Source organism: Hemicordylus capensis, chromosome 4 (genome assembly GCF_027244095.1).
Source record: "Hemicordylus capensis ecotype Gifberg chromosome 4, rHemCap1.1.pri, whole genome shotgun sequence".
Classification (NCBI taxonomy): Eukaryota; Metazoa; Chordata; class Lepidosauria; order Squamata; family Cordylidae; genus Hemicordylus; species Hemicordylus capensis.
In genome coordinates, this window is record NC_069660.1 from 124,302,463 (window position 1) to 124,322,366 (window position 19,904).

General features: G+C 42.6%; 1 protein-coding gene across 5 annotated transcripts in view; it reads right to left on the reverse strand.

The window, feature by feature from the left end:
- TGFBR3 (transforming growth factor beta receptor 3) overlaps positions 1–19,904 on the reverse strand; it is a 260,627-nt gene that overhangs the window by 107,991 nt on the left and 132,732 nt on the right. The gene's annotated exons all lie outside the window — the stretch shown is intronic.

Below are 19,904 nucleotides of genomic sequence, written 5' to 3' on the forward strand. Positions count from 1 at the left end.
GGAGTAACCCCATTTTCAACCCAAACTATACACCTGTGGGTCTCCCATGCAGAACCAGGACTTTTCAGGTCCACATTGGCATTACCAGAGCAACAAATGGAAAAATACATTCTGCAATGGAATGAAGGAAAGGTGAGCATCAGTGCCTCTCTTCTATGCTTGATAGTAACAACACAAGGTCTGATGAGGTCTTTGAGTAAATCAAATGACTTGAAAAGACCCTGGAAAAAATTAACTACAACAGCAAATTAGTTTGGAATGCATATACTAAGATACAAATCCCGAAAGAAATTACAGGTAATTATAAGTAAAGAACTTCCTCAGAAGCAATTCCCTCCCTCAAGCATGAACACAACTTCCTACTACTAATTAGATTAGCCCTGAGGACTAGCACCTCATGACTGGATTACTCCTCCAGGACTGAGCCTCATACCTAGAGTAATCTCTAAGTCTCCAGAACAGACTCACACACAAGACTTCAGTGCTGTCCCTCAGCAACAATAGATTAGGAATTCTTCCTTTGGAACTCTTGAGCGATTCCCCCTTGATTTTAGGGTATAAAACCCCTCCCTCAGAACTAGTACATTCTTGAACTCAGCATCTGATACAGACAGGAGATCCAGTTACACATCATTCATAGAGATGTTCCTGGAGATTGAGGCCGCCCTGATTCTCATTACTTTGACCATCTGTCGCATGGCAAAGTCCAGATAGAGTGCAAGTTCTGGGATGAGTCCCAAAGATTCCCTATTCTTAAGGGTCGCTGGTTCAAAGAGCTGATTTCACTATTTTTGAGCTGATCTCATATTTTGGGTCCCTCCATCTCTCATAAGACTTTAACCTAGCTGCCTGCAGTCCCCTTCATCAAGGGATCTCCAACCTCATAGATCCAGCCCAGGAAAGCTACAGGACAGGTAGATGTAGCCCCTTCCTGCAATCGCCCACTTTAGGACATGGATTCCTTTCCCCCTCCTTCTTTATAGTGGAATCCCCAGCCAGGGACCCCTTAATTTTTTTGGATTAAAGAGGCACTAAGCTCCAATCAGGAGTCTAACCTTGAGATATATCGGCTTTTGTCTGCAAGTGAACAAAAACCAAATGGCAAAAACCAATATTAGAAGCTCCGATTTCAGCACATTAGTGTTTAAACTGATGATGCTTCTCCATTTATATCCCACGGAATAACATGGCCAAGAGGAAAGAAGGGGAATAATGAACGCACCATCTTAAAGCAACCCCAGCCTTCACAAAGTCTGATCTCCAAATGTACAGATGCTGTTATATTATTCTCTTACATTCTATTAATAAATTTTGATCACATAAATGTATGGGGTCTGTGGAGTAAATAGAGGCATAAGGCTCATGAGGTCATGGTGGGGAGAAGAGGAAGACAGGAGATTGCTGCAACATCTAGGATGTGTGGGCTCAACAGTCTTTAGGGAGAAAGTCTAGGAAGTAAGGGATAAGGTTTGCTAATCAAAACAACTTCAGGAAAGAGATGAGATAGTTTGGAGTTTGTGTGGGTTTTCTTCTGGAGCAAACCAAGAAAGACACCTGCTCAGCACTACAGAATCCTTCAATACCACGCATTATCCTAAAAACCCTTTCTTGCTTGTAAGTGGCTCGTCTTTGGTAGGAGGGGAGTTTGGATATGGAATATATTTATATACTTATTAATCCTTGTAAGACTGGATATATTTTTCAAATTTCATTTCTCCCCCAGCATAGCACATTTCCTCTAGGGACCTATCTAAACATGATGGTTTCATTCCAACTACCCTCTCACTTTTGTTTCTATTCATGTGCTTGCTTAGAAAAATAGACTAAGAAGTAATAAATGCATCAGGTATTAATAGGTACAGATATAGATCCAACAAATGTTAAGTAAGATGAACAAAGGAAATAGTTCTGATGAAAATCAGGCCTCCAATGCTACTATTAGCCCTGGAGAGAAGCTTCAAATGGCACCAATGGAAGTTTCCTGTTCAGGGTGTCTATACCTACAGCCAATGGGAGGCAATGTAGTTCTGGAAATGATGCGATCGACTGGTGGGGTGGACAGAATGCAAGATCAGAGAGCCTGGATGGGAAACAAAAACGGAAGCAAGAAACTAAGGCAGAGTCTTGGGAGCTGACTATAGAGAAGCTATTGTTTGGAGGTGTTCCGCCAAGTGCCTGGTTGAAACTGAGGAGCATATAAAAAGAGCAGTAACCCCCACCCCTTCCTAGATTCAAACTTCAGAGCAAGCTCCAATGCTGTTCAGAAGCAACAGATGTGGAAGCAGCATTTCCACAAGTTTCCTATGACAATGGGGAAACCTGTGAAAACCCTGCTTCTACACCTGCTGTTTCTGAACAGCATCAGAGTTTGCTCTGAAGTCCACAGCAGCCCTGTGGTAATGGGCAGACCAGGACCATTATAGTGTAATGGGTGGCCCACTGCAGCAACAGTAGGCTGCACATTATGTCAGATAGTGTCTGGATTCCATTGGAAATGACAAAATGGCAAAGTGTAATACCTGGAATAAGGAGGAGGGAGGGGACTCATATACTGTATCTGTTCAGTGTGGGGAGGAGGGTTGTCTGAATGTTGGGCTGTAGACATCTCAGAGAGCGGGGGCAAGCAGGAAGCATGAGATTCCAGGACAAGACCCGTTGGGAATCTAGCAGGCAAGCAGGAGAGCAAGCAATGGTGTGGACAAGAGTATGCCAGGCTGACAGATGAGATCAAGGCTGATTGTCCCCAAACCTGGCAGCCTTTATAGCCATAACAGGTCAGGTGAAACCTATGGGCTGCCAGGAGAGATGGAGTCACCCAAGCCTCAGAGAACAGCATAGCCTTGGGCAATGTTCAGTTTGCATCCCTATATGGTTCACCACAAGGGACAATAGAGCATAGCTATGGAGGCTTCTGGTTCTAATGCTGGTGTACAATTTTTGTGAGTTTTTGCATACACAATTGTACATATTGATAAATATTCAGAGGCAAAAGAGACTGATGCATAATCTTGATTGAACTCTGCCACCACTTACCTTTACCTTGATTTCCACCCCAAGTATTATACAATAAGCAGGTAAGTAAATCCTATAGGAGGAGAGTTGGTCTTGTGGTAACAAGCATGAACTGTCCCCTTTGCTACGCAAGTTGCATTTGAATGGGAGACTATATGTGAGCACTGTAACATATTCCCCTTGGGGGATGGGGCTGCTCTGGGAAGAGCACCTGCCTGCTTACATGCAGAGGTTCCAAGTTCCCTCCCTAGTATCTCCGAGATAGGGCTGCCTGTAACCTTAGAGATCCCACTGCCAGTCTGTGTAGACAATACTGAGCAAGATGGCCCAATGGTCTGACTCAGCAGAAGACAGTTTCCTATCTACACATTTGAAAAAGCATGTGGTATGGCCTTATTTGAACTGAACCACTTCAGAATGCAGGTAGAGGGTCCCATGTTTAAATAATCTAAATTTTAAAACAAAAAATCCTTATTTCTGCATGTAGAGAACTAGCATGACACCAGTGTTCCCTTGTGCTGTTGACAACAGCTCCCAGCATCCCCAGATGCAATGGCTTTGGCTGGGTATTATGAGAGTTATAGTCAACAAATATCTGGGAAGTGTGCTGTCAAGTCAGGGTCAACTCCTGGCAACTACAGAGCCCTGTGCTTGTCTTTGGTAGAATAAAGAAGGGGTTTACCATTGCCTCCTCCTGTGCAGTATGAGTTGATGCCTTTTAGCATCTTCCTATATCGCTGCTGCCTGATCATAGGTGTTTCCCATAGTCTGGGAAACATACCAGTGGGGATTCAAACTGGCAACCTCTGGCTTGCTAATCCAGTTGTTTCCCTGCTGCACCTTTAAATTGTAAACAGGAGTTTCACTAGGAAAGTATTTGGTTTTCTAGTATGAGTAGTATTGGTAGTAGTAGAAGAAGAAAAGAAATGCAGAGGCATAGTTCATAAAAGAGTTGTTAAGCATTTTGAGCATAATATAACCAGGACATGATAAATGGGCTTTATCTAGTAAATAAAACCTCTGTGGGTTTTATATGCCTATGCAGCTATTAAGAATCTTTTTTAAAAGAAGTGTTGCAGACACATAAGATCTCAAGGAGGTAAAGACAGCTGCAAACTTTCTGTTTCCCTGGAGATACCAGTTTCATGAAAGGCTGAGCATCACCACGGCAACCAAACTACAAAAACAGACCATGGGCTCGTGCCCCATTATTCTGGCAAAGTAATTTGTATTATAGGAACAGACTAGGGCACGAATATTGAAAAACGATCAAAGTGAAAACCGCTGTTGAAGGCTCATTTTGTTTTGCCACTTTTAAGGCCTCAAATCACAAGCTCCCAAATGTTGTTATGAAAGCCAATGCCCAAGGTTTTGTAATGCTGAACTAACCACTATAGTGTGAAGGACTCCAGATTAATTCACAGCACATTTTTCCAAAACAACCATTACAAATTTGTGCTAATAAACCAGGGCAAAAATATATCAAGTTACAGTCCCCATATTGAAACAGCTGTTCAGAAAACCATAAGAGAAAAAGGATACTTTTAAGCCTAAGAAAGAATCACACTTCATATCTTTATGTCACAAATCGTGGGCATTATGGTTTCAAGAAACACTAAGCCATTTTCTTCTATGAAAATCTATAAAGTATTCCACACATCTTCAAACTTTTAAACCTTTAAAATCTTCACCATGGGTGAAGCATGAGCGGAGGCCAGGTGAGTGCTGGAGCTGCAGCAGACACCATGTGGGATGCTGGGCAGGGCACTGCTACTCATGGCGGCTTGCAGGTGCTAGAAGTAGCGCCCATAATCAATTTTTAAAGGTACCTCTCACTGCCACCCCAGCACCAACCGCACTGGCCACCACTGCTGTCCAGCATGTAGGAAAAATGTTGTCCTGGATATAAAATATCCTACATCTGTAGGAATGTTCCCTTCCTACAGAGTGAAGGGAAGAATGGTGAAAATTGCCCCTTCCCCCCATCAGAGCACAATGGTAATCTGGAACTTGCACTGCTGCACATGTGCCATGTCAGTTTGCATGTCTAGTAGGGATGTTCACGAACTGGTTCAGCACTCCTTTTATGGAGTGTCAAACCAGGTCAAAAGTCTGATCGGTTTGGAGGTGGGGGGGTTCTTTAAGGGGCAAGGAGGGTGCCCTTACCTGCCCTGCCACTTTCTCCCCGCCAGCGCTCGCCCCAAAAGTGCTGGCGCAGGGCTTCAACGTACCTCCTTGCAGCTCCGGTCAGCGTTGTACCAGAAGTGGCCGACGCACATGCCCTCTGCCTTTTGAGGCAAGAAATGGAGCTCCCAGTCAGGCTGGAAACTCAGCACTGGCTGAAGCACCTTACGGACGGGGCCACACGGCCCCGTTTCCTCAGATGGCCACGCCCTCTGTGGCCTGGCTAGGGGGCATGGCTAGGGCGCCTGGGGACCACAACTGACAGGTTACACCCACTCCACTGGCATCTCCCTACGTTCATGAATCCACTGCTGCATCTTCCTTTTTCATGGCAGCAATAGCCAAGTGCTTGGTGACTTGGTGTGTGTCCTTGCTTGCATGCTGTAGGGTTGGTGAAAATGGGAACAGAGTGGAAGAATAAATGTCAAAAGGGCAGTAGAGTACAAGATATGTTCTATAGAGCATCTCCAATAATCTACTAGCCCTCTGACATTTTCTATTTTGCTCTGCCCCCCTTTTATTGAACAGACCAGGAGCACAGGAGGGCGTGTGTCAAATCAAGTGGCAGTGGATTACACTGCTGTGAAGCAGGAAGAAGAAGAGGAGGGCTGTGACCATTTCAGAGCGTCTCCTTGCTGCTCGGTGAAGGGCTGCTTGACTGGTGGCAGATGCCAGAGGGAGGCAAGTGAGGTGTGTGTGTGGGCCACCTTGCTGCCCCACCAGTGCTTCAGTAATGTGTCACTTGAGGCAACTGCCTCGCCTTACCACATGGAAATAAACAGGATAATAATACGGATTATTTAATAATCGTTTATTAAAATGGAACCCAAGTGTATGTTGAAGCAGTCACATGACTGCTGACTACTTCAGGAGGCACGCATCTCCCCACTCACCCCACCCACATCAAGTACTCAGGGGAGGAATGCGGTTTGTATCAGTTCTAATCACATCAGCTCAAAATGGCTGTGAGAAACAATCCAAAGATTATAGATTATTGGCAGAGATCTACCTGTAATTTTAGTGGGTGCACAGTTGTACTCAAAAACGTTTGCTGAATGCTGCTCAAACAGCTATTTGTTATTCATTGTAAATCCCAAAGGTTTGCACTGGAAAACTGAGTGGGGTGTGTGTGTGTGTGTGTGTGTGTGTGTGTGTGTGTGTGTTGGGATAAAATACACACCTTCTCTGTCTTTAGTGCATATAGTACATTGGTAATTTGTAGTTCTAGTAGGTCTATTAAGCACAACTTCTGGGTTTCTTCTTTGGAAACCATCTGTTAAAAATTGAGTGCAAATACTATTCTTTCCACACATGGAAGAATAGGTTCATTGTAGTACAATGCATTCCTTGCTGTACCAAAACATATTTGATTCCTTAATCCTTTCAAGACTAAAATATTGTTACTAGTTCATTTGACAGTTCTGTGATGGGTTTGGTGGAATTTGCATGTGTTGGTGTGATGAGCAGGGAAGTGGGGGACACATTTCCTGAGTTCTCTATTTGGCTTTTGGATATTTTGTGTGTCTAAAAGAATAATCAGATAACAATTGGATTTAGAAGACCAAAAATAAGACTTTGACATCCTGTAACCTCTGGAGGTTTCAGATTATAAAGTATACTCTTTCAGAACCTAAGATTTACAGGAATCAGAAACTTGATCCCAGTCCAGATTTTAAATATTGTACACTGTTGCTCAATCATCAGCATCTAGAGCTGAATAAATTGAACCAAAATTAAGTATGACATTTTGTATAATACAGATATGGCTTTGAGGACATAATGTATGTCGAAAATGTTGGCCAGCATCCAGAATGGCACTAGAACAAGACTTTGTCACCATCCCTCCTTGCAGCCCCCAGAGCCACCCTGCAAGCCATTCCTAAAGGTCAAGGGACCCTCAAGCTGTGGTGTAGGATCCAGGAGCGGTGGCTGCAGGGGGAGGAAATATTTCTATACTGAAATATTTTCCACAGGTGAAGTTTCTACTAGTGGAAGATGTCTCCATGCAATTCCTAGGGTCTCCCTTCCCCCACAGCAGTCATCAGTGACACATCATTGCCAAGGGTCAAAAGCCACAGTATTGGCTTTTGAGGCTTCAAGGAGAAGGTGAACAGAGGAAAGTTGCTTCTGCTAATTTGCTCTCATACTACCACCAGAGATATGAGCTTTCTGGAAATTTTTGAATTGGAATTTTTTCCCATGCAAATCCCCCCAATTTGCATCTTTTTTCCCTCCAAAAAACCCCCAGAAAACAAAATTTTCCTGATACTCTAGATGCATCATGATCTGATTTGGCATGTTATTTGACCTATGTATATTTATAGTTTTTAAAACCCTCCATTGTACTAATTTCCCACACTATCCCAAAGGGTTTTCAAGTGATTGGACTGAATTATTTAAGGGTGGGGGATCAGTATAGACATTTCATGTGCTTTTATTGTTATACTGAAACCAATTCAAAGCTTTATGTGGAAAGGATTTTTAAAAACTGAAATGCAGTACTAAAAAAAACACATTTTAAAAAGTAACCTATCACACAGTTAAAAACATTAATTACAACTTTGAAATTGCATTAGCATCCAGTCTTTGTTATGAATGAATTTTATGAAACAATACTGGATATTAGGAATGCGCACAAACTGGGATGCCACATGGCCCAGTTTGTGAGATGCTTCAGCCAGCGCTGGGTTTCCTGCCCGGCTGGGAATGCGTCTCTCTACCTTTCGAGGTAGGGAAAGGTGCTCCCAGCCAGTCTGGAAACCCAGTGCTGACTGAAGCATGCTGCAAACAGGGCCACATGGTCCTGTTTCTGCATATGGCCACACTCCCAGTGTCTGACATAAGATGCAGGGGGCGTGTCTAGGGCACTTGGGACAACTCAATGGGGAGTGGTGGTCGGGTTCTTTGGACTTGCCTGAACATTGGTAGCTCTGCCCCTAGGTGGATGGGCTTAACAGGGGGATGGGGCAGCGACACTATTTGATGTTCTGCTTCAGGGGCTCCATTTGGTGCTCTGCTTCAGGCATGCAAAGGTTTGGGGCCACCAAAGTTAACTAGTCAACATAGGAACATAGGAAGCTACCATATACTGAGTCAGACCATAGGTCCATCTAGCTCAGTATTGTCTACACAGACTGGCAGTGGCTTCTCCAAGGTTGCAGTTGGGGATCTCTCTCAGCCCTATCTTGGAGATGCCAGGGAAGGAACTTGGAGCCTAGATGCTCTTCCCAGAGTGGCTCCATCCCCTAAGGGGAATCTCTTACAGCACCCACACTTCTAGTCTCCCTTTCTTATGCAATCAGGGCAGATCCTGCTTAGCTTAAGGGGACAAGTCATGCTTGCTACCACAAGACCAGCTCTCTTCCCACTGTCACTGGAAAAAAGAGGTCTAAAATGGTACATAGAGCTGTGACTGCACATCCAGAAGGAGGGGAGAGAAACAAGACTAAAGCAGCATCTAAAGCAGCATCCTTAACATACTTATCTGGGAGCCCACTGAAGATACTGGGACTTTCCAAATAAAGTTGCATAGAACTGCATGGCAAGACTGCATCTGTCCACTCCAAACTAAGTGGAACCAATCAGTTCTTGTCATCTAATCTGGATTTATCTCAAACAGAAAAATAATTATGAAAATCTGCACCTTTTAATCAGTGGGTGGTCACCTCTTCTGACCTCCTTATATGCAGTACCTACAACATCATTAAAAATATTAAACTGTGAATGAAGATGTTTTCTAAACAAATATGAAACAAGTTGAACAGCAATCACTATTTATATTAGTACTTAATTCTGTAAGTACTGTCCTGAACACCCTATCCTGATATACGTGCAACTTCATTTTCAGATCTTTGTGTGTGTGTTTAAATGTAAATACTACCATATACAAAATCCAAGGAAAACTAGATGTCCAAGTCTATATGTCCAAGCAACATTCTCATTCAACATTTTGTCCACTTCCTTCCTTCCATTTAGTTGCCATATCCATGGCACTCTAAATATTCAACTAATAAAAACTGGTCTGTTAACCTATTGACCGATTATGCATAAACAAATTAAAATGAGTTTACATATTACCAGTACTTCAACACCGTATAGTGTTACAAAAGAAAATGCATAATAGCTTACCATTCTAAAATGAAAGCTACATCATTGTTAAAAAGTAAGGTCATCTTTACTATTTTCTAATTTATTCCCTATTACAATAAACACAAAACCAGAAATGGTCTTACCTAATGAACAAGCCTGCCATTTGTTTATTGCTCCCCCCAGCCCCCATTCAAATTCCAGGTCCAATTGGCCCACAGTGGTTAATTTACTAAAGCTCTGGTTGATTTAGCCTGCTGATTAAACCAATGGCAGCTCCCAACCATAAATATCATGGAGAGATCACAGAACCACATACATGCTAGAAGTCATCAGTTTTCATATTTTAGCTCAAGCCTTTCAACACTGATTTGCTGCGGACAGACCTTTGACCCATGGTAGCCTGGTGTAGGATTGTGGGTAATGTTCTAGGACAGGGGTTCTCAACCTGTGTTAGTTCAGCAAGATCTGGAGTACCAGAGGTTGGGAACCCCTGTTCTAGGAGATCAGTCAATCTGTACTGACTATGAACATTCAACTGAAATAACCCACTACCTTCAGACCATCCACTAGATGAATTCAGTTCAAACAAGGCACTGACAAGGCCTGTTAGGCTCCTCCGCCCACCCCCATTGTCCCATGTGAACCGAAAGAAAGCTCTAGAACACACCCAGCATTCTCGCACACTGTACATTGCAGAGGGAGACTGATAATTTGCAGGACAGTTGTCGTTAAAGTGATCTGCAATTAACAACATTCTCAATGAAGAAGCCCAGGTTGCCTTGAACATAGTTTGAAAAGCAGCTCACACTCTTCTTAGCTGCCTTGCTCTGAATTAAAAGTAAAGCAAAGTTTGGCTTTCTTTGAGGCTTTTAAATGAACATTTGGGAATGTTTTAGTGCCGCTATGAAGTAAGAAACCGAGGGAATTGGCACAGTGTAGGCGTGCAATGTACAAACTTTGCCACATAATACTGCCAATGTCTTTAGCCCTCATCTGCTTTCCAGTTCTAAGCACCTGCTGTGCAAAAACCGCTATTTGTACTGAGCGCTGCCAAATTATACAGTATTTTAGCAGAGCACATCCATCGTTTGGTGGGCATACTGGAACTAAATTTGTCTGCTATAACTAGGGCTGTGTATATTCTTCACAGGAAGCAGGGGGCGGGGGAGAGAAATGCCAAGTCCTGCACCAAGGAGACCCCAATTCTGCATTTGGAACTGTTCATAGTAAAGCTGTATACATTAATGTATTCTGCTTAATGTAATAAGTTTCCAGCATTTTTGCTTTAAGATATTTGTATTTGGATAGAAAAGGGTGGGTGACAAGAGAGGCATAGATGGCCAGTGGGAACAAGGTAAAAGTGAGGCTGCCAATAAAAAGGTCATTATATGGGAATAACAAGCTACAAACAAGCTACAATCCTCTGTTCTAGGGGCTTCCAACAGGGAATACTAGTACCCTTAAGGTGTTTGAAGGGCTCCCAAGGGGTACTTAGAGGCCTTCTGCCTCCCCACACTACAGTTGTGCTAGTTGTTCTCCATCTGAGGATCGCTGGCTTGAAGCAGACACATCTTCCCATCTTCATGGCAGAAAGAAAGCAAGAAGAGTGAAGACTCTCCTCCTCTGCTCCTGATTGGTGGGTTACAGTATGTGCTGAAGCTAAGCAGAGCCCTCCTGACTGATAGGCTTCAGAAAATCAGCACTGAATACTTCCATTGAAATTAATGGCACACGAACACTTGTCCCAGTAATTTCATTGAGACTGCATATGAGTAACTTAGTGTGGGTGTGAGCCAGTGACTGGAGAAATCTGTTTCCTTCTGTATAACTGGAATTTGTGTTTTTATAGATAGAATTGTGTTCATACACAGAAATTTCAGGCTTAATCAGCACCTTCAGCCAGCTCTGCCTATATGTTTCTTTGTTCCTCACTGCAAACTGAGAGGATTATAAATTTGCAGTTTCAAAAACCCTGAAACCTCAATTTTAGCATATCAAAATTTCCCAGCAGATTCCATGCATGCATGCAGTGATCCTGTGAATTCATGGAATACACACCGTTTTGCCTATGAGAAGTGGGACAATCAAGCAACAGTTCTAGCCAAAGTCATTTATAGCTAATAGTTGCCAGCTTTTCTTTCTAAGGAAATTACAATCCACCAAGTTCAACATGTACAGGTAAGTAACTGTGCATAGGATAGCAGATGTGGTCTGGTATGAACACCTGTCTTTAGCAACCGCAAAGTGTTTAAGTAGAGTGTCCTGAAATATGAAGCCAGAAGTTTAGACTCAGACCACCAAATCGATTGCTTCCATGTCTTAAAGCAGATATGGACTGAGGCTCCCGAAAGTGAAACACTATCACCTGCAAAAAATATTTTCGTTTACAAAATGATCATATAAAATCCAAAGCAATCCATATGTCTCGGCTCACCGCAGCACAAAGAGGTCAGCTGGGTTCCAGCACAATCAAAAGCATCCTCAGGAGGCAGAGGCACATGAAATAGAGCACATTTGCTTGTTTTAATTCTATTTAAAGCCACCGGGGCAGCCTGTGCCAACTACCCCACAGAGATCAAGAGTCTGCTCTCTAAAGAGCTACAAGCATGAGGCCCAGCCATTTTATTTTTGCAAAGCTTTTCCTACAAAACCTGAAATTTCAAAGATGAACACTGCCATGCTTGAACCATTAAATGCAAAAGAAAGTTCTTTACAGAAACAGAAGTACCAGTACAGAAAACTATGAATACATAAATATGAAGCAAATTAACCACACTTTAAGTCTCAGCCAGTCATGATCATAGACGATGTACCAGGTACAGTGTCCACAAGAGTGTGTCAGCAAAGCCCCAACCCTTACACTTATGAGCATCTCTTTTGAAAAGACAAATGCTGTACTCTATTTCTATGAAAGTATCTAGCCATAGGAATAGCACCAATCGCAGAATAAGGTCATTCTTATGAATGATGGAAATTCAGAATCTCTTCACTTGCCATGACAATTTCCAAGATATACTGAGTTTTATAAACATAAAATAGTTATATTAAGCTGGTAATCACAGCTGGAATTTCAGAACTGGCAGACATCAGCATTGTTTATTTGAGGAAAAGAAGCTCTGCTTAAGTTCTTCTGCAACAAGATTTGCCAGGGCAGAAATACATCATTCTTTGACTCGAAAACAGAAACGTCTCTGTAAACAGGTATGTTTTCAGAGACAAAAACTCAGACAGTGGGACAGACAGAAATTTGTTAAACTCTACAGAAATTTCTTCCACCTAGTATAGCTTTTGGTGATGGAGAGAGGGAAGTTATCCTTTGATTTTACCAGAGTCAGATTTCTATTGAATATGCAAGCCAATATTTATTTATACAACCATTCATTCAATGTCTATACTGCCCTTCCTGAAGTGGCTTAGGGTGGTTTACATTAAAATCAAAAACACAGGATAAAACAATTAAAATCAAGAATCATTTGGAGCAGATCAAATCTCATTAAAATTAAGGTTAAAACTATATACATATCATTAAAAGCCAGGCTGAAGAGATGGGTCTTTAAGGCTCTCCTGAAGGCCTCCAAGGAAAACAGTCCTCTTATATCCATGGGGAGCGTAGTCCACAACCTAGGCATGGCATCTGAGAAGGCCCAATTCCAGGTTGCCATTAAATGAACTGGTGGCACCCGAAGATGGATCCCTCCTGATGATCCTAATGAGTGGTGGGGATCTTGTAGAGAAAGGCACCCTCCCAGGTAACCCGGACCTAAGTCACTTCAGGCTTTAAAGATAATAACCAGCACTATTTACTTTGCCTGGAAACATATGGGCAACCAATTTTGCTCCCATCCTTTCATATCTCACACAGAGAGATAATAGGTTTACACATACTGTGGCACTTGAGGTTGGAGGGAGCAGCCAGTTCCTGGGAAGCATGCATTTCCCCACGTGAGCCTCTACTTCAACTCCAGTTTCCGATATGCTGAGATTGGTTGGTTTGGACATAACTACTCTCAACATATCCTACTTTAATTCCCTCAGGGAACGTGACATCCGTAACTCACTTCAAATCTAAATTACAGTTGTCAGGTTCCCTGAGGGAAGTAGGGCAGGATATGCTGAGACTGGTGGGTTCAGACAACATGACCAATCTCAGCACATTGGAAGCTGGAGCAGAAATAGAGGCCCGTGCAGCAAGTGTGCACTCCCAGGGAATCAGCTGCTCATCCCAACTTCAGGAACTGCCATATGTATGAACCTGCCCAAAGAAGAAAGGAAAGTGGCAGACTGAAGTTTGGAAGACGAACCAGCACAATACTCTGTGAAATACCATGTAAGCAAGGATTGTGCCCAGAAACAAGAGCTATATTTGCATTCCCCTCCATGTGTATAGCCATGGAAGTGGAGCAGGGCCAGATTCCACCCCTGACAGCCATACTCTGCAAAGTCCACCCTAATTCCATGTCTACTTGTCATAAAGTTAGAAAGAGAATTCTACACACATACAACAGTATGTAGATAAAAACCTCAATCTGACCTTCATCCCAGTGCACAAAGCTGAGACTTATAGAAGGTGATAGGAGGTGCAGAGTTTGTAGGAGGTGCTATACTTGCACCTCCAGTGGGACCAGTAAACACAGCCCTGTTCTCATTCTCCACCCACATGGGGTGTGTGTGTGTGTGTGTGTGTGTGTGTGTGTGTGTGTGTGTGTGTGTGTGTGTGACAAAGAGAACATGAATATGGCCTTAAAAATCAGTCATTAGTAATATATTACAAGAGAGGGCTGAGACAGGCATGTCTTTTCTAAAACTTTTATCTCAACTTTAACAAAAAGCCTGGAGCTTTTCTGATGACATCATTAAGTCCTTCCCATAGATACAGGATTAACCCTTTGTACTACATCTTTCTTCTCTGGAAAAGGTTCAGACTTACAACAATAGCAATTACACACTTCTAACTTTAACATGTTTCTCCAAGGACTGGAAACTTTACAACCTTTACATAACCACCCTTTAACTATAAAATATTGCATATTTCTGTCATGGATACGTTTCTCCAAGGACTGGAAACATTTAAGATCTAATATCTCTGGAACTGAAGCACAATCAGATCTGGTATGGTAGTCTGGAGGAACAACACAAAGGTGTTCCCAATTCTACAAAAAGGAGTCCTTTTTGTGTCTTTACCACATAAGAGTGGGATGTGTCTGCTGCAGCCTGAACTCTGCCTTGCACACCCACATCCAGACCCCACACATCCTGCTGGGGGTTGAGGTATGGAACAGTTCTACAGGCATGTCAGATATTGAAGTTGTACCTCTGGTGATTCTTTCTTAGTTTGTCTTTCTGGTCAAACTCTTGTCTATCCACAAGCTTACGAGTCAGCTCGGCTTCTGACATTGGCAAAGTTGTATGGAGGCATCAGCTCATAAGAAGTTCTGCTGGACTTCACCCATGTTCCAAAGGAGTTGAGCGATATATCAAGAGGGCCATGACATCATCAGATCCTTCGCTTAGATAGATGATTAACCCTTTATATTACAAGTAATTCATCAATTTACCAATTTCATCTTGTGCTGCCATAACAATGTTACTTTATGCAATGCAAGTGGGACATATCCTCCAACCCTTCACAGATGAAAATAGTGACATTCTGGTTAATACAGCTAGTCTCACAGCGAAAATCATTTTGCAAACCTCCAATATTGAAAGGTGTCAAAGGCTCTTTGCCATGTGTCGTATGTTACATACATTTACTCTGTAGTAGCCGCATCCTGCATGAATTTAAAAACTAGGAGAGTACTGGGTCTTTTGGTTTAAAATATTATAGAAAAACATAATTGACATATATGTTAGCAGCTGCGGCAGTGTACCACATAGTTCCTTGAACATACACAGCTGTCTTATACGAGTCAGACTTTTGATTCATGTAGGTAACTGACAAGGACTCTCCAAGGTCCCCCTGTCCACTCCAAGACAGGGTTCTGTCCCAGCTCTCGCTGGAGATGCCAAGGATTGAACCTGTAGCCTTCTCCATGCAAAGCAAGGGTCTACCACTGAACACAATCCTTCCACATTGCATCGACCTGCATGTGCGCTAGAAATAAGATGAGCCACCCAAGATCTAACTTCTAGGGAGCTTAACAGGACATTCCCAGAAGGGCAACAAAAGGGACCAGTAGCAGAGAGACAGAGTCAGTGCTTGGGAAAAAGTATGAGTTGGAGCATATGTGGTATACACTGAAGAAAGGAAACTGGGCTACCCAGGACTGCCTTTGTTCTTGTCTGTTTTGATGCTGGCACCATGTGACAGAGCGGAAGGGCAAGGGCAAGGGCCAGAGTGGCCTGTTTTGACAATCCCTCAATGTTCCTTCCACCACTGAGAATTTCGAATAAGCTAATCTCTCCTCTGCTCTACTTGCAAGTAGCAATTTTAAAAGTGCTGTTACAGTTATAGAAGCAAAGCTGAGAAACAGGATTTACAAGTCCATGCATGACCAATTTCTGCCTCTGTACACTGAAATAAAAGGCATATAGCAGCACTGCTGAAAAACTAAACCTAAAAAGAGGATATTTGGTCTGTTACAAATTTTAACACACTTTTAAAGTTATTTTAACTAATATACCTGGACAGGTCACTCAAAATAAGCTTTTTAAAAAAAACTTGGGTTTATTATGGAAGTGCTTTTGGGCTACAATCCCGTTGAAAAATATCTGTGTTTCTTTAAAGCTAAAGGTCAGTTCAGTCCACATGGTATTACACAGTTCTCCAGCTGGGTATGAAAGAGGTAGATCACTTTACAGGTGTGTTTTGGGGAGGGAAGCCTCAGTCAAATGCAGGAAATGTCTAATTTATAATGAAAAGTTACGTTGGAAACATAAAACTGTTTTTAACCTCTTAGAGGCAGTATAAAAAACGAGTACTGTATATGAGTCACAAGAGACTGGAAATATTTAAGCTTTAAGACAGGGCTCTCTGGTAGATATGTCCATATTTAAGTACTATGGAATGAGAAGAAACGTGGTGTGTATGTTAAGAGTAAAAATGTGTGTCACAATATAGTATTTCTCCTGGTTCTTAATCCACCTCCCCTGTAGCCTGTTTAACTCAAGTGTGAGTTATCTGAAGCTTGAATCTCTAGCTTCTTCATTATGTATTATTTCATTGTATCTGTCATGGACTAGACCTTTAATTGTGGAGAAAAGGATTACGACTTACAGTTACTTTATTTCTCCCTGGTTTTACTATATGAGGCTGTTCTCTCAGGTGCCCAGAGGCGCCTCGGCAGCAAACCCGCCTAGGTAGCCAATCTCTTACATGAGGTTAAGGGATCGAGTGCTCCCTTAGCCATGTTTCCTTGCTTTCAGCTGGTGTTGCTACAGGGACCCCCACAATGCACCACAGCTCACGCAGTACACTGTGGGATTTCTGGGGTCCGGGATGCATCATCCCAACTCCTGCACCTCCACATTGCAGGCACGCACCGCTGATTGGGAGTGAATGTCCCACCCCCAATAGGAGAACTCCGTCGTCAGGAGAAAAAGTAAGTTTGCTAAGCCTTGCCCGCCATCGTGCCTGCCCGGTTGTGAGAACGACCTCTATACCTGTGCAACTTCCAAGTTTTCCCACCTCCTACATGTGAGTAATTCTCAACCATGCTTTCAGGCTCTTTGAGGCAAGTTAGTGAATGCGAAACCTTTTTTTTTTTTTTTAATGTACTTATTTCCTTTTTGTTCACTCTTTGTTTGTGCTCTGGCATGATCTCAGACCCCCATTAGGCATTTTTGACAAAATATACATAGTTCTTCTTATGTGATTTCTACTGCCCAATTTTTAAGAAAAAACAGCTGTGGTTAAAGCACAGTCTGCCTGCAAATAATTGGTTCTTATCTCTTTAAGAGTAAACTATCATTAGCTGATGTTTCTGTTGGACACGAAGCTCTAAACAAACTTCTGGCCCACATACAACTTCCTCTAAGTTCTGGTGGGTAAGAGTTTCAGATTCAATGACCAGTAATTTTTGAGCTGACTTAGAAAATAGCCTTGAAGAGACTTCAGTCCAGAGTAAACAAGATGAAGGGGCCACATTAAACAAGACCGGATTTTCTGTGTAGGAATGAATACTGTAACGTATTCATTACAAGGTAAAAAGGGCTATAGAGGGTTGCTTTTAATAAAAAGTTTTTAAAACATATAAATATAGCAAAAACACACTGTAAACTAATCAAGGCAATTAAATGACTGATGTCATTAACAATCACAGTTCACACTTCCCACTATTGTTGTTCAGATAACAGCATAAAAATTAGTAATAATGTTGAAAGAGATCAGAATATTGTTTTGAGCAACAATCACTTTTACTCAGTCATGGGAGTCGAGGAGGAAAGCTGGTCTTATGGTAGCAAACATGAACTGTCTCCTTTGCTAAGAAGGGTCCACCCTGGTTTGCATTTGAATGGGAGACTACATGTTTACGCACTAAAAGATATTCCCCTTAGGGGATGGGGCCACTCTGGGAAGAGCATCTGCATGCTTGCATGCAGAAGGTCCCCTCTCTGGAATTTCCAAGAGAGGGCTGGGAGAGACTCCTGCCTGCAAACTTGGAGAAGTTGCTGCCAGTCTGTGTAGACAATATTGAGCTAGAATGACCAATGGTCTGACTTGGCATAAGGCAGCTTCCTATGTTTCTGCTTTTGAAAATGAGCTAGATAGATTTACGATGAAAAGTAACATACAATAAGTTTCAATGTAATGTTTTCACTATAATATATTATGATCAGAAAGGAACTTTCATCTCCAGAATTCTGGGTTTATTCTTCTTTTCACATTCCACAGTTATGACAGACACATGGCATGGCACTAGCTTACATCCAGACTAAGGAATCACCAGCACTTCCACTGAAATGCTGCTGCTATGTTCTAGATTAACGCAACATGAGCACCTATGGGGGTGGGGATTTTTACCCAACTCCCCTGCCCCGGAAGTGTTCCCTGTGACCCAGAAGTAGGTCTCTGAGGGTCACACAGCCCTTAGAGACCTACTTCCAGGTTGCAGGGAACACTTCCGGGGCAGAAAACACATCCTTGCATGAACAGCAGAGCTGTATTCTCTGCAACACAGCATCACATGCTTTGAGAGAGCAGAACTGGTTCTTCTTTCTCCAGATGTCAGCCACTGCCTGCACAGTTTGTTTCTTCAATAGTGTGCAGCTAGCATGAAACTGACTCTAGGTCCATGTGGATATGTCATTATGGTAGTCTAACATGGATGCAGACTGCCTAATAATTATTTCCAGAATCTGCACCTAACCTGAATTTAAACCTTTCTAGGTAAGCTAATTGATGTTAATGCAACTATAGTGGTGCATGAGGGAATGGCATTATTTTTACCTAGTCTAGCTATGTACCCATCCTCAGATTTACTACCCTTTTGTTCTAAACAAGCTGACCTGGCGCAGAGCATCTGCGCCCCTAGTTTTCCCTCGGCCTGGCAACGGCCGCTTCTCCTTGGCCCAGCAGTGGCCACTTCCCTTCAGCCCGCCAGCTGGACCACCAGCAGCCACTTCTCCTCGGCCCGCCCAGAGGCCGCTTCTCCTCCACCCACCGGCCACCCATCCCCGTTGCTAATTGACAGCTTGCTCGCGAACTATCGCAAGAGCTCCCACACATGGGATTAGCAACAGGTACGTTTATGAGCATTTTATATATACAGATATTTCAGTACAGTATAGGCCAATGTGCTTGAAAGATTGATTAAAAGAGATGGTCACACGTCTGTGTATTTTGATGTACAGCCGCCCAGATCAGAAGCTCAGAGTGAGTATGAAATATTTTATGCGGATAGAAAACAAAACTGTGTAGAGGCAAATCTTGTTATCTGTGGAATCGCTATTCATGGGTTCACATATCCACGGGTGGTAAGAAGACACCCAACCCGCTCTATCAGCGGACATGAAAGGGTTAAAACCTGCATATCTGTGGTTCTTACAAGACCAGAAATGACCACAGATGTCATTTCCAGCCACCATTTTAAGAAACTGAGCCATTTTTTGTCTCTTCTCCTCAAAAGGGGGAATTTCCCCCCCCCCCCACTTTTCATGGTTTTGGGCAGCATTCCAGGGTTATAGGTGGCATTCCTTGACACATGGAGGCCCCGCAGAGCATGGTACTGTAAATGATTTCTGTTTATTTTGCCTTAAATCGCTTTGTTTAACCTTTTTTGCTGTTTTTTTCACTATTTTTTTCCATTCTGGTACCTAACCCCCATTTTCTATAAGTCACAATGCCTCGTTACTTATGGTAGTAAGTGAGGAATGGAACCCCCACGAGTAACTAGGTATACCTGTACAGCTTTATTGCAAATGTGTAATAGAAGATGGGATCAAAACTAGGGCTGTCAAACCATTTAGAAATCTTAGTTGATTAATCAAATTAATTTCAATCAATCACATAAATCTGGGGGTGAGTCAATTCAGCAGAGAGGCATCTTTAAAGTGGTGACTCTATTATATTTGGCAGGGGAAGATCAATTGTCTCTATTCAGCTCAGCATAATATCTCTCAGTGGCTGTTGTCTCTTGTGTGGGTTTTTAGATTGTGAGACCTTTTGGGTCAGAAAACATCTC